Source organism: Crocodylus siamensis, chromosome 1, assembly GCF_052110815.1.
Source record: "Crocodylus siamensis isolate JL-2025a chromosome 1, ASM5211081v1, whole genome shotgun sequence".
Lineage (NCBI taxonomy): Eukaryota > Metazoa > Chordata > Crocodylia > Crocodylidae > Crocodylus > Crocodylus siamensis.
The window spans coordinates 375,998,397-376,012,351 of record NC_143395.1 but is presented as its reverse complement, the minus strand read 5'-3'; the positions used below and the strand labels follow the sequence as shown (position 1 = coordinate 376,012,351).

The following is a 13,955-nucleotide window of genomic DNA, read 5'->3' as shown; positions in this document are numbered from 1 at the left end:
TAGCTGAGGATAGAGGCTGCTGCTGCAGGGACTGTCTCTCAGTCAGGCTTTAGGGCCTATAGATCTCCTCCTTTGGCTCCGCTTGGCTTTTGTACTGCTCACGGTTTTGACTACGCTCGCCTGGTTTCCGACTTACCTTGGTACTGATTAACGGCTACAGTTTTGGATCACCCTTTTGGACTCTGTTGTAACCCAGTTCCGGATCATCGACCTTGGCTTTCTTCACTGATTACGACTCAGCTCACTCCACTGACCTGACGTCTCCGCTGCATCACCTCCTGGCTTCCGACCTCGGCTTTCTCTTTCGACCACTCGATTGTCCATCACCTTGGACTGGCGTCACGCGGTTCATCGTTTATGTGTTACAGTTTTTGTTTTATTGTGTGTATTCCCCATTAATGAGCTGTTGACCAGCCCTGGGACTAGGTCTTCGGACTGAACCTCGTGGGCCAACAGACCCCTTTGTTGTTTGTACATTTATAACTATAACTGAAGACATCGCTGCCTACGCCTGAAGCGTAAGTCAAATAAATCCTCTTGCCTTTCAATCCGCTCCGGGTCCGTATCTCCTGACTCTACGCCAATAATCCCACCTGTCCGTATCTGATTGCCACCCCGGCCCACCGTGACCTTGGGGCCCGATTCATTCTGTTCAGTTTTCCCCGGCATGGCGTCACGAACAGGATCAATGGGAGGCGTATTGGAGTCGGAGATTATAAGGAGTTGCCCATGGAGCAACCAAGTCCGGCAGACCATCTGTGCCGAGGACTTATGGGACCATATAGCTTTCCATCAGGCCGCACCGGCTGAAGGAACTGTGAGCGGGTACCTGTCCCTCCAGGGAGAAAGTGGGGAAGAATGGGCCGTTCGGCTCACCCCCGGCGCTCTGGGTTGTATTGTCCAGGATCCTTGGGCCGTTTACCGCCCAAGGGGGGAGACCGGGACCGTAGCCCTGGCCCATAAGAAATCATCGGGCACGGCAACCTCAGGCCCGGACCGAGAATTTGCCCGGTGCATGAAGTATGTAAAGGAGGGTGGTGAGGATACCCCTCCTGACGAGTTCAATTGTCCGACCCTTGCCATCGGGTCTAGGGGGCATGAGCTCCTGGTCCAGCTGCGAGAGCGGTTAGAAAGGGACGGCAAGAAAATCAAATGGTCCGGACCCCGATGGAAGAAAGGCCGCATAATAAATGTGCTTTTTCGAGAGTACATTGTCTTATTGAGAGAGCTAACCGATACTAGGGCACAGCTCATGGCTACAACCAGAGCTGTGACAGAAAAATTGGCTGAGCGGCCATTGCAAGATGGTGCCGACCAAACTGTCAGCGCGCCAAAACCAGTGCTGACGTCACGACGTCCAGCTCCACCCATCCCAAGCCCACCTTCCAGAGAGATGCCGCCTATGGTTCCGCCCACCGAGAACTGACCTCCCGCAACAGCGCCACCTGCTGTACGTAAGTCACCACCCCCGTACATCAGCCAGCGCCACCAGAAGGACGTATGGGAGAAATACACCCAAACGGACAATGAGAACTGCAACCAAGTAACAAGTAAGAGCATGGGAATGGAAACAACTGAAGCAACAAGCAAAAATAAGACTAACAACGTAACCATAAGAAAATCAAGAGTAAGCGCGAATACTATTGGAACCGACACAAATGATGTGACGACAAAAAGCAGAACAATAAAGACAAGTACGATCGGAACAAATACGAGCAACGGATTAATAGAAATGACTAAACCAGTAACTAAGAAGAATTATGTAAATGAAATCATAAGCGCTGATGAAAATGAAAACGAATTCATAAGAATAACACGAAATAAACCAGTTCAACAAGATAACCAAGACATCGAAGAGTTAGCATCGGCTTTCCCCACTGCAGTCCAAAAATGGGTAACTGATCCTCAGGGTCAAACAAGGCAGACAATCATGATGTGATCTAGAACACGCACAGAGATGATTGAACTAAGGAAGGAAACCAGCATAAGGAACGATGAAACACCGATCGCCTGGTTGGGACGACTAGTAGCAGAAGCAGGAAGTGAGACCGTCAACCAGGACGAAGCCTTACAGCTTGTGCGCAATTCAGCTTGGAGCCGAGCAAAGGTGGTGGACCCGGTGCCAGTGCTAGCCAACTACTATTGGCTGATACCAATACCAGCTTTGGTTACCAAGGCACTGCAAAGAAAAATCCACACTTGGCACGAGGGACATGCAGGTCGTGCAAATGCTACTTCACTGGTGTATACAGTGATTGGAACCTTGTACGCTATGTGGAACCCAGCCCACCAAGCTTTAAATTTGACACCCGCTCAGGCGCAGGGGGCATGGCCTCACAGATATGTACTATCATCTGGGGACGTACCTTGTTTACAGGAAGCGGTCGATGCCGCCACTGAAATCTATGGTGGGAAACAAAGTATTACCGCGAGATTATTACTAAGTACATCCGTGAATGGGCCCGTCATCCATACCTTGGGCCAACTTGATCAGCTAAGAGGGGCGATGGAGAGACCGAAACCCCAGAAAAGTGTACATTCCGCAGAGAAAGAGGAGCGAGAGACGAATTGTGTCTATCCGGTGGAAAACCCTATCAATCACTCAAAAGGGGGTGACCGAAGAGAATATCAGCGGAAACAACCCCGAACTTCACCTACGATTATGAAAAATTATTATACTCGAACTTCTCCACCTCCACAACAAAGAGCCCGGACAAGTTATTCACCGCCTCAGAGAACCCCTCTGGAAAGAGCCATGTTTGGGTTCCTTCTGGAGAAGTCTGGCCTAAATAAAGAACAACTAAGGGCTCTAAGAGACGAGGAACAGCGAGCTCTCGCCAGAGCTTTAGGGTTCATCGAGAGACAGAAGCCAGAAAATGAGTGATCGCCATCGACGGAAGTCCGGCGATCGATGGCTTGACCGACCCAAGAAGGCAACCAACAGACTCAAAAATCGAGGTAACACAAAACGAACGTAAGCGAAATGAACCTAAGCCGAATTCAAACGAGGAAACAATTAACGAATTGAAACGAAGCGAACTTAAACGTGATGAAGCAAAACTAAGCGAACGAACCGAACTGAAACGACATAAGCCAGAACAAAACGAACTAAAGCGTAACGAATCTACATGAAGCAAAACTCAATGAAGCGAACCCAAACGACGAAATGAAAAAACCGAAATAAAACGAAGCATGCAAACTGAACTGAAGCGACGTAATGCCAAACGAGGTGAGTCAAAGCGAAACGAAATGTATCGAGATACATTAAAAATAAACGAACAAGTACAAAACGGACAACACTCAAAACTCGAAGAAACCGTAACAACTGAACCAAAATGTACACAAACGAAACAAAGCGAAACGGAATGGAACACAAAGTGTGATGAACAAAGTACAGAAACGGAACCAACCATGCAAAACGGATTAGAAACAGAACGCAAAAGAACCGAACCTGGGTTCACTAAAGGAGTACGGAAGGAAGGTGAAACTAAACAAACGAACGGGGAGAACTTGAACACTGTAGTAGCTACAACCAACTCGAAAATTCTGAATGACGACCAAAGACCATACGCTCGGATTGAGATTCAAGATCCCAATGACCAAACGGATACAACGTACGCAAAGTTCCTCCTGGACACGGGAGCCCAAGTGAACGTCATAAAGTCATCCATACCCGACGTAAAGACGAAGAAGATGATGACGGTGCAGGGATTAAATGCCATGACAGCGACGTGCAGAGTGAAATTCTTAGTAAAAGGCTACAAGAAACGTCTTGATGCAGTCCTTGGGAATGTCAATATTCTAGGAGTGCTGGGAATTCAAGCCCTAAACTTAAAGCAGAAGGTGCTCGAGGCCTTACCGATTTTCACGATACCCAGCGAGGAGAGGCACAGACTGACTTTACAGATAATGTCAACGTGGAGGTACACTCCAATACCGACAAAGCCGCAACTTCTTGACCCTTTAAGTATTTTGTTAGAAGGGCTAGAGAAAGAAGGATCGATAACCCCGATTCACGCAAGCACTCGTTTATCGCCCGGATGGGGTATCCCAAAACCGGGAAGACCGAATGAGGTCCGTCTAGTAGTTGATTACAGGGAGGTGAATAAAAGGTGCACAAAGTTAACTCAGGCAACACCCTATACATTGCTGAAAAGCCTGCGCGAAATGGCGGAATATCAATCAGAACCTTGGGTTGGAACTACAATTGATTTAAAGGATATGTTCTTTTCAATCCCAATACATGATGAAGAGGGAATTCTAAATATGTGTATAAAAGGAAAAATTTATCGATGGAATGTATGCCCGCAAGGGTACTGCAACGCCCCCGCATTAGCCACCAGTGCAATGAATGATAGCTTGGAACGGTTCAGAAAGTCTAACCTAGAAAGCCGAGCCACACAAATTTGGAGCTACATTGATGACATAACAATTATGGGGCGAGGAAGAACTATTGTACAAAAGGTTACGAATGATCTAGTAGAGCATCTAATTAAAGATGGCTGGAAAATAAACAAGAAGAAATCACATCTCGAACCGACAGATAAGATCACGTTTCTAGGAACCATCCTCCATAAGACTATGCGATATGGAGTGACCCACGAAGACACTGACATCAATCTATGGGAAAAGAAGACTCCTACATCAAAAGCTGAATTTCAGTCATTACTCGGGTGGCTGAATTGGTTCCGTCACTACACTGGGCCAGAACATTTGTCCATATTAGCCCGCATACAACGGCAAATACGTGACGGAAGATGCCATGGACCAAAAAGGATGTGGAGAGTTTAAAGGAGCTCCTAAACACCATAAAAAAACACTTCATTATGCGCCATCGATCTGACAACTACTTTAATTATTACCGTAGGTTTCACCGGAGAACATTTATTCGCCACGGTAAAGAATCAGAAAGGAAACTTAGTATACTTAGCGAACAAAACAACAAAGACAACACAAGGTACAGCACAGTAGCGAAGACCATGCTAGCAGCTCAACTCGTAGAATTTTTAATGCCTGCGAAAGGAAAATTAAGAGCTGTGGGAGCCACTTTACTCCCCCAATTAATGCATGACCGACCAGACCCATACTTTCAAGGAGAACTTTCAACGTGGAGCAGGCTAGTATTAAACCATCTTTACCACTGGCATAATTGGGGACATGAAGATGTACCACCAATCCTCAAAAACACCCACAGCCAAAAAATTATCCTGTACGGAACAATTGAACCGGCATGGATGGCCTCTGATGGCACCACGTGCCAGGGAGGAAAATAGGGATTCTACTGTAAACCATGCAACAAGTATGACATCTATCCTGGAAGCACATCAGCCCAGAAGAATGAATTGTTGGGATTTAAAGATGTAATCATGCACGGTTTGACGTATCATGATGGAACGCTCCCCGTCCCAGTGATAGCCATAGATTCGATATACATATATAAAATAATTACCGGCATAGCAACACCCACCCAGAACATCGAGGTGTGGGAAGAAATCTACAGCATAATCTTCCAGTTCACAACACCACCATTAATCAGGCATACGAGGTCGCATCAAATCAATACCGATCCGGTGCATGAACACATGGACAAACTGTTGCAAGAGTCAAGTCACATCGAACATCTTCTGGTAACCAATGAAAACGAAAAAGAAATAGATATCGATCCATATCTAAGGTGGCTACATGAGAACTGAGGTCACCCAAGTTCTCGGAAATGCTATAAAAAATGGAACCGAGGAAATGAGAAGAATCAGGAGTATGGGAACCATCAAGAGTGGAATAAAGTAGTACAGGCCTGCGAAACCTGCGCCAAAGAAAAATGCCACCCGACAAAAAATAATAAGGGTGTTTTTGATAAAGACAAGTTTGAGCCGGGGAAAACCTGGCAAATAGATTTCCTAGGACCGGTACCGGGAACAGCTGTACCCAATAAAGGTCTGATTATCGCAGACCTAGCAACTAGACAGATTACGATAATACCCTTAAGAAAGGCTCACGCGACCACAGTGATCACCGCACTAACTAGTGTATTTGCTATGTGGCAAGTACCACACACGATACAATCAGATGGAGGACCTCCATTTGCATCTATTGCAATCGAACAATTTGCTGCCCTTAGAAATATACAATGGCATCATCACATTCCCTACCACCCTCAGTCAAACAGGGTGGTCGAAAGGGCGGTAGGTCTCTTCAAAGAAGCACTTCAATTGAAGGGGAATGGGTCCTACAAGGGATGGACCAAGTTCTGTAATGAAGTACTGATCAACATTAACGAAGGAAAAGAGTTATGAGCCACGAGAGAACCAACGACTGTCGAGCCATGGGAAGAGAAGTTCAAAATATCGGAACTAATATGGGTCACATTCCCTGACCCCAAAAACAAGCACCCAAAAGTTTTAAAGGGAAAAATTAAAAGAGCAGAGAAATATCCGAATACTTACCTGATAGAGTTAGAAGATAGCGGACGAGAAGTACTGGCCCATCATAACTGGCTAACTAGAAGGGCAGTTACGAACAATACAAACTAGGCACATAATATTATATGTAAGCAGTTATACTATAGAGTATAGTCTGTCCATTTCATTTTGTTTTTCAGTTTCACCTGAAGACAGACTACGCCTAACTGAAGAACATCGTGTCCAAAAGACCAGCCGACTCAACCAGAGAGGTCAATCTTCGCCAATACATCAGGAGATGAGACTCGCGGACATTAAGAGACTGTTAATATTGTGTGCATTATGTAAATACATCACAAGTCCATTGCCTAACCCGACCACGGAACCCAGCCATTCCAATACGGTACTCCAATTGTTATCTCTATGGGCCAACGCTACTGGGGATGATGGAACCGGTCAAGGACTGACTGCATGCCTAAAGATCCCCATGTCCGTTGAGGACTCGGTTCTCACCCCATACCCAGTACCTTTCAATACTGAAGCCTGGTTCAGAAAAATCTCTGAAAGTGGGGAAAATGTTATAAACGTCTCTATCCCCTTAATAGGAGGAGGTTATATTTCTACCAATTACGCCTGGCCTCACAAATTCAACCTCACCACCCTCTCTCTTATCACTAAGCCCCCTCGTGAGGAGTGCTGGGAGAGGGAAGCTCCCTACGCATGTTCCGCTATCCCATGGGGGATACATCCCCAGGGTGTGGAGTGGTCCAGGCCAGACATGTCTCTTAGATGGAATCCCCAGACCATCAGCCCACCATGGTATATCGATTTAACACCCCGGGGAAGAAAAGTAGTATCAGACTTCAACTTGTCACCTTTGATCGAAAGCATTCCCCTAGCCGAATGGAACAAATCTTTAGCTATCGATTTGAGTACCACTGGCCCTTATGGGAAAAATTCTTGGTTTGGATTTTATTACCCAATACTCCGGGCCATACTATTAAGCACAACATGCCAGGGTAGGGAGTTACCTATCAGACAGTCTGGCCCACCGGAGGGATCCAGGCATGCTTTTCTAAGCCCAGGGCGATGTGATGAACTCATGACACCTGCACCATTCGGGTTAGCCTGGGCGTGCTCGGATGGGTGCTTGTATACAACCCTACCAGCCAGTTTTGGATCACCTCTCGGGGGTGCAATGTTTTCTAAGTTCGGTGTTGTTTTGTCCTCCGCTGAAAGCCTCAACTGCACACCCACCTAGTCCAGCTATATTGCACCAGCAAACTCGATCTGCCACTCCAGTATGGAGCTCCTTAACTCATGGGGAGAAGGCAGCTCAGGGCCTCAGCTGGGCCATTGAGGGATTCTTCCTATGGGGCTACGCCATAGCAAAAGCTAGGGTGGCATTAGCTGAACTATCCGAACAGGTCGAAATTTTAGCAAATCACACTGCCATCGGATTCAGATTGATTAATGAGCAACTCCAAACCACTTCCCATATGACCATCCAGAACAGATTGGCACTGGATGCCTTATTAATAAAGCAGGGAGGTTTGTGCCAATTCTTAAACTTATCCCAAGACATGTGTTGCATTGCAATACCAAACGTTTCGATTCCGTTACAAACTCAAATAGTGAAAATCCGAAAAATAACCGAGGACATAAATGCTATTTCGGGCATAGGACAAGGCTGGCTATCCCAATTATTCAAAAAGTTAGGCTGGAATGTGTCATCCTGGTTAACGAACCTCCTAACACCCCTGTTATCGTTTCCATTGGTACTCTTGTTAATTGTTCTTCTAGTAGGCTGTGTATGTAAGGTTGTAACGACAAAGGTGTCCAATTTATCAGCCTATGTATATACCACTGTTCCTACATATGACAATTCCCGGAACGATGGTTCCATTGCAGGGGAGGAGGTATAATTCAGCCATCTAGCTTCTGTGCTGACAGCAAGGGGGCATGTCAGAGCAAAATTTTGAGTATATACTGCCAACACAGAAGAGCTGAACTGACATGCGCGGTTTGACTGTGAGTGGAAAGTTCCAAGGCTCACCCAGCCCTTGCCCCCTGGGTGACCTGCGGACCTGTCAATCATTGTTGACCTACTTTCCCCACAGACGCATGCTCAGATTGTGTCAGCTTCTGACTGAGAGCATGCTCAGTCAGAACCTGACATGAGGTAATCTGACTAGAAATTTCTCTGCGGAGAGGGTTCTGATTGGCTACCAAATTCATATAAAAGTTCAGTGAACACCTCCCTCGGGGGGAGATCATGTTAGCTGAGGATAGAGGCTGCTGCTGCAGGGACTGTCTCTCAGTCAGGCTTTAGGGCCTATAGATCTCCCCCTCTGGCTCCGCTTGGCTTTTGTAATGCTCACGGTTTTGACTACGCTCGCCTGGTTTCCGACTTACCTTGGTACTGATTAACGGCTACAGTTTTGGATCACCCTTTTGGACTCTGTTGTAACCCGGTTCCGGATCATCGACCTTGGCTTTCTTCACTGATTACGACTCAGCTCACTCCACTGACCTGACGTCTCCGCTGCATCACCTCCTGGCTTCCGACCTCGGCTTTCTCTTTCGACCACTCGATTGTCCATCACCTTGGACTGGCGTCACGCGGTTCATCGTTTATGTGTTACAGTTTTTGTTTTATTGTGTGTATTCCCCATTAATGAGCTGTTGACCAGCCCTGGGACTAGGTCTTCGGACTGAACCTCGTGGGCCAACAGACCCCTTTGTTGTTTGTACGTTTATAACTGTAACTGAAGACATCGCTGCCTACGCCTGAAGCGTAAGTCAAATAAATCCTCTTGCCTTTCAATCCGCTCCAAGTCCGTATCTCCTGACTCTACGCCAATAATCCCACCTGTCTGTATCTGATTGCCACCCCACCCCACCGTGACCTTGGGGCCCGATTCATTCTATTCGGTTTTCCCCAACACAGAGTACACCCAGTGAAAATATCAAAAGAACATAAAGCTGGCCAAGATATTTGTGACAGTTTTTAAAGGAGAATTTGAATGTGCAGGCACCCTAATAAAATCAATTGTAGGAAAACTAAAATAAAGATTAAGAATAAAAAGATTCTGTACAAAATTATGTGACAGATCATAGACATTGGAACACAAAAGGCTTATCAAGTATTGCCAGCTTTGTGTATTACTAAGTGTAAGCACAAGACTACAGTATTACACAACTGATTTGCTAACGAACCAGAGCCACAAGATTGATATGAAAATTAGGATGACTCTGACAGTGTCGGCAAAAGCAAATCAAGTGAGAAAAACTGCTGGTTCTGTTTTAAAAGTTCCATATTGTCAAGCAGAAACATCAGCACAGGGTACCTTTGACCGCTGTACAGCAAGATTACAGCTATCCATTTTATTTTTCATTTATATTTTATCATACAGCTAAACGAGAAATTTGGAGACCACAATAAAATTACCACTAACTTTACTGTCTGTACTTCAGCAAATCCAACTACAGTGAATATGGAACAAATTACCCGAGGTATACCTGGTGATAAATATCAAGGCCTTAATTGTCTTTCATTTTCCTACTAGTAAATAAATACCGTAACAGAATCCACGTCAGTGATCTATATAGCAATTCAAAGTATGCAAGCAAAGAAAGGAAGCTTACTATCCTGGCGTACATGTTAAGCAAAGTCTGCTACAGGTGTTGGTCTCAATCAAAACTGCTGCTCTGCTATTTTCACATTTACATGCATGCTACAAAACCCTGAAGAAAATTCTACTGTATTTTTCCGCCACTTGTTTGGCCCTGCTGGGTACCATCACGAAGCAGTTAGCAGTCCTTGCTACAGATCCGCATATGCGAGTAGAAGCTTTGCTCTGGGCTGGCATTGAAGTTGCCCCAGTTAGCCAGGCTGTAAACGGATACCCCATCACTTGAGCGCAAGTCAAAGGCAACCAAGTGTGACGCTAGTCATGTCATTCCCTTGTGTGACTGCTTACAGAAACTACTGTGCCTAAGCCTTACTCATCTAATGGGCCATTTAGACTTGGGTGGACTTCTGACTCTTTTCTGTATCTCCTCATGAGCACACACAGAGCTTGATGGAGGTTTAGCACAGCAATAAGGTTACCTCATCCTAGTCTTACATGTGGCGTCTTTGGTAAACAGGAGATAAAACCTATCTGACTTCAATCTTCTGAAATGTGTCATTTGGGTCACCTAAAAACAGTGGGAAGGGGGGAAAATCTTATTCACAGCAATGGTAGCCTGGAAAGCCTGAAAAGATTGCCAGGCTGAGGTGCAATGGCTGTCTGACCACTGCTCCTAACGCAATATCGGTGAAGAGAGGCAGAACAGGGCCTATGAATTGCCTTTTAACTGGATTATAAAGTAACGGCTCATGTTTCCCGCGTTCCCTACCGCCCTTCCTGCTCTGACAGCTTTCCCCGCGCTAGCACATGTGATTTTTTTAACCGGCGGGGTGGGATACAAAACCGAAATTAACTGGGTAGAAACGACCTGCCAGAGCTACCCGTCCCGCGTTTATGGAGGACGGGGCGAAAAGCGCCCCGCCCCCCGCCAGCCGGAGGGGGAGAGGGCGGCCCCGCCCCTCGCAGCCCAACGCCCGCCGCGCCCCGAGGCTGCGCGCCCTGCCCCCACCAGCCGAGGGGCGGGACTTCGCGGTCCCCGACCTGCGCGCGTATTCTCCCGGGCTCCGTCTCCTCCCCGCCTCGCCCTCAGCTGGTTGCGCGCGCACCTCGGTGACGTCACACCTGCGATGGCGCGCGGAGGGCGGTGTCTGCCCTCGGCTCGCGGGCGGGTGGCGCCATCTGGCGGCCGCGCGTCTGCAGGCAGGGGTGGTGCCTGCGGCTCCAGGGCGCCCCGGCGCGTGTCTGAGGCGCAGCGCCGCTGCAGTCCGGGGGCGAGAGGCCGGGCTGTGCGGCAGCCCTTCTCCGCCCGGACACGTTCAGGCCGAGCGGTCTCCTGCTTCCGGCCCACTGGGTCTAGGCGGGTCCGAGGCCTGGGCTGCGCTTAGTAGCTGCCCATGTCCGTCTCCTGCGATGGCGCCTCCTGGCGCCTCTTTGCTTTGAACCTGGCTGAGCTGCGCGGGCCGGGCGCGACGAGTACATGGCGCAGTGCCAACGCGTGACACGGACAGGGCTACACTTACTCCCTGCTCCTCTCCCTCCGGCTCTTGTGTTGTTAGCCACAGGAAGTAAGTACATAAAGGAGGACTAAAGAATTCGCCCCCGAATCAGGGTCCGCACCAGGGCCCTTGTTGCTCCCTGGCGAGCCATGCTCCGGGGAAGCCAGGGGCTGGAAGGTGGGATGTAGTCAAGAGACTGTTACTTAATCACAGCAGGGTGTTGTTCATAGAACCATAGAAAATGAGGGTTGGGAGGGACCTCAGGAGGTTGCTCAAAGCAGAGCCACCCCCCAACTACATCATCCCAACCAAGGCTTTGTCATCTGGGTTTTTAAAACCTTTGAAGACAGAGCTTCTACTACCTCTCTGGATAACCTGTTCCAGTGTTTTACTCCCCTCCGAAAGAAAAAACTCTTCCTAATACCTAATGCAAACTTCCCTTGCTGCAACTTGAGACCATTGCTCCTTGTTCTGTCAGCTGCTGCCACTGAGAACAGTCCAGCTCCATCTTCTTTGAAACCCCCCTTCGGGTAGTTGAGGCTGCTATTAAATCCCACACATAGTCTTCTCCAGACCAAATGAGCCCAGTTACCTCAGCCTCTTCTCAGAAGTCATGTGCCTCAGCCCCCAAACCCTTTTCGCTGCCCTCTGCTGGACTCTCCATCTTGTCCACATCCTTTCTATAGTGGGAGCCCCAAAACTGGACACAGGACTCCTGATGTGGCCTCACCAGTGCAGAATAGAGGGGGATAATTACTTCCCTTTATCTGCTGGAAACACACCTACACAGCAGCCCAGTATACTGTTAGCCATCTTGGCAACAAGGGCACACTACTGATTCGTATCCAGCTTATTGTCCCTTTAAACCCCAGGTCCTTTTTCCACGGAGCTGCTGCTTAGCGAGTTGGTCCCAGGCCGATAGTAGTCCATGGGATTCTTCCATCCTAAGTGTAAGGCTTTGCACTTGTCCTCGTGCGATTTCTTTTCGACTAATCTTCCAATTTGTCTGAGTTACTTTGAATCCTAGCCCTATCCTCCAGTGTATCTACTACATCCCCCAGCTGGGTGTCATCCACAAACTTGCTGACGGTGCACTCTATGCCATCTTCCATATTGTTAATGAAATTATTGAACAAAACCAACCCCTGGGACACTCCACATGATACCAGCTGCTAACTAGACATTGAGCCATTGATCACTATCTGTTGAGTGATCCCAGCTTTCTATCTACCTTACAGTTTATTCCTCCAACGCAGGCTTCCTTAGCTTGCTTTCAAGAAAGCTCTGGAAGACCATATCAAAAGTGTCGCTAAAGTCAAGGTATAAAGCCTATATAAACCTCATGCATATATAAGTATGCCTGAGGTGCTGTTTAGTAGTGAGGGCACTGTGCTGGGAAGTCAGAGAGAGGCAGGGTCAGGTCTAGGAAGTCAGAGACACAGGCACAGCAGGTGTCTGAAGTAAAGGAGGCCTGCAACTTTCATCTTTTTCATGGTCAAGTGTCCTTGATGCTCAGCTATTATGGCTAAGACGGGCAAATCCTTTTCTTTCCTCCACCACACAGGTAACAGAATTGCAAATAAACACCCCTTCTGTGGGTGGGTAAGTGCTGGTTGGTGCATAAAGGCCACTGCAATGTGAACCTCGGTATTATTTTCAGGATGTTTCAGCTGAATATCCTGTTTTTATAAAAAGCCTCATGAATTTTCAGGGTTTGATAGCTGTATCTAAAATGATAAATATACGTTCCACACCAAACTTTATTCCCTTAAATTTACTTAATGCATTTATGACTTTATTTGTAATCACAACTCTTATGTAATCATGACTTTTATGCAATTCTTTCATCATTTTCTGGTCAAGGCTGCATTTTTATATTATAAAATTATTACAAATATTAATGGCATATACCTGGAGATCTCATCTTGCGTTACATGATCCCCATGATACGGTTATAACTCAGGGAAATCATTTAGCAGCAGCAAGCTAATTTTCACATTCTAATCTCAAATACTTGATTCTCAGAAGGCTTTATTTTAAAAGATCAAGAGATTGGAGAGAGGTACCCCAGAAGAAAGCTTTGGTTGTATTAATCCTACCATGATAATTTTATAGGGTTTGTTTCCCTCATTCAGCAATATGTTATATTATTCCATAATAAGGAGCAAATTGGTTTCTTAACAGTTTCTGTTTAGCTGTTCATCCTGTCATTTGTTTTGTGCTGTTTTATCCCCGTACTCTCACAGAGGATGAAATCAATTAACTTCTCCATAAAGAAAAAGGCAGAACTAGCAGCCTTTCATATTTTGCAGATGTTTTCTTCGACTAGCACAAAAAACAAAACTGCAGTCTAAATAAACAGTTATAGATTTCTAAACAGAAATGATTGCTGGCATCTTTAGACTTTTGAACCCTTTTATTTATTT

General features: G+C 46.7%; 1 protein-coding gene across 3 annotated transcripts in view; it reads right to left on the bottom strand.

The window, feature by feature from the left end:
* The window catches only part of STARD13 (StAR related lipid transfer domain containing 13), a 602,523-nt gene that overhangs the window by 395,936 nt on the left and 192,632 nt on the right, over positions 1–13,955 (bottom strand). The window contains exon 1 of one of the 3 annotated variants that reach the window (XM_090027672.1): positions 11,075–11,339. The exons of the other annotated variants lie outside the window; for them this stretch is intronic. The gene's annotated coding sequence lies outside the window, so the exon portion shown is untranslated. Of the gene's footprint in view, positions 1–11,074; positions 11,340–13,955 lie in introns of those variants that run through there. 3 annotated transcript variants of the gene reach the window in all.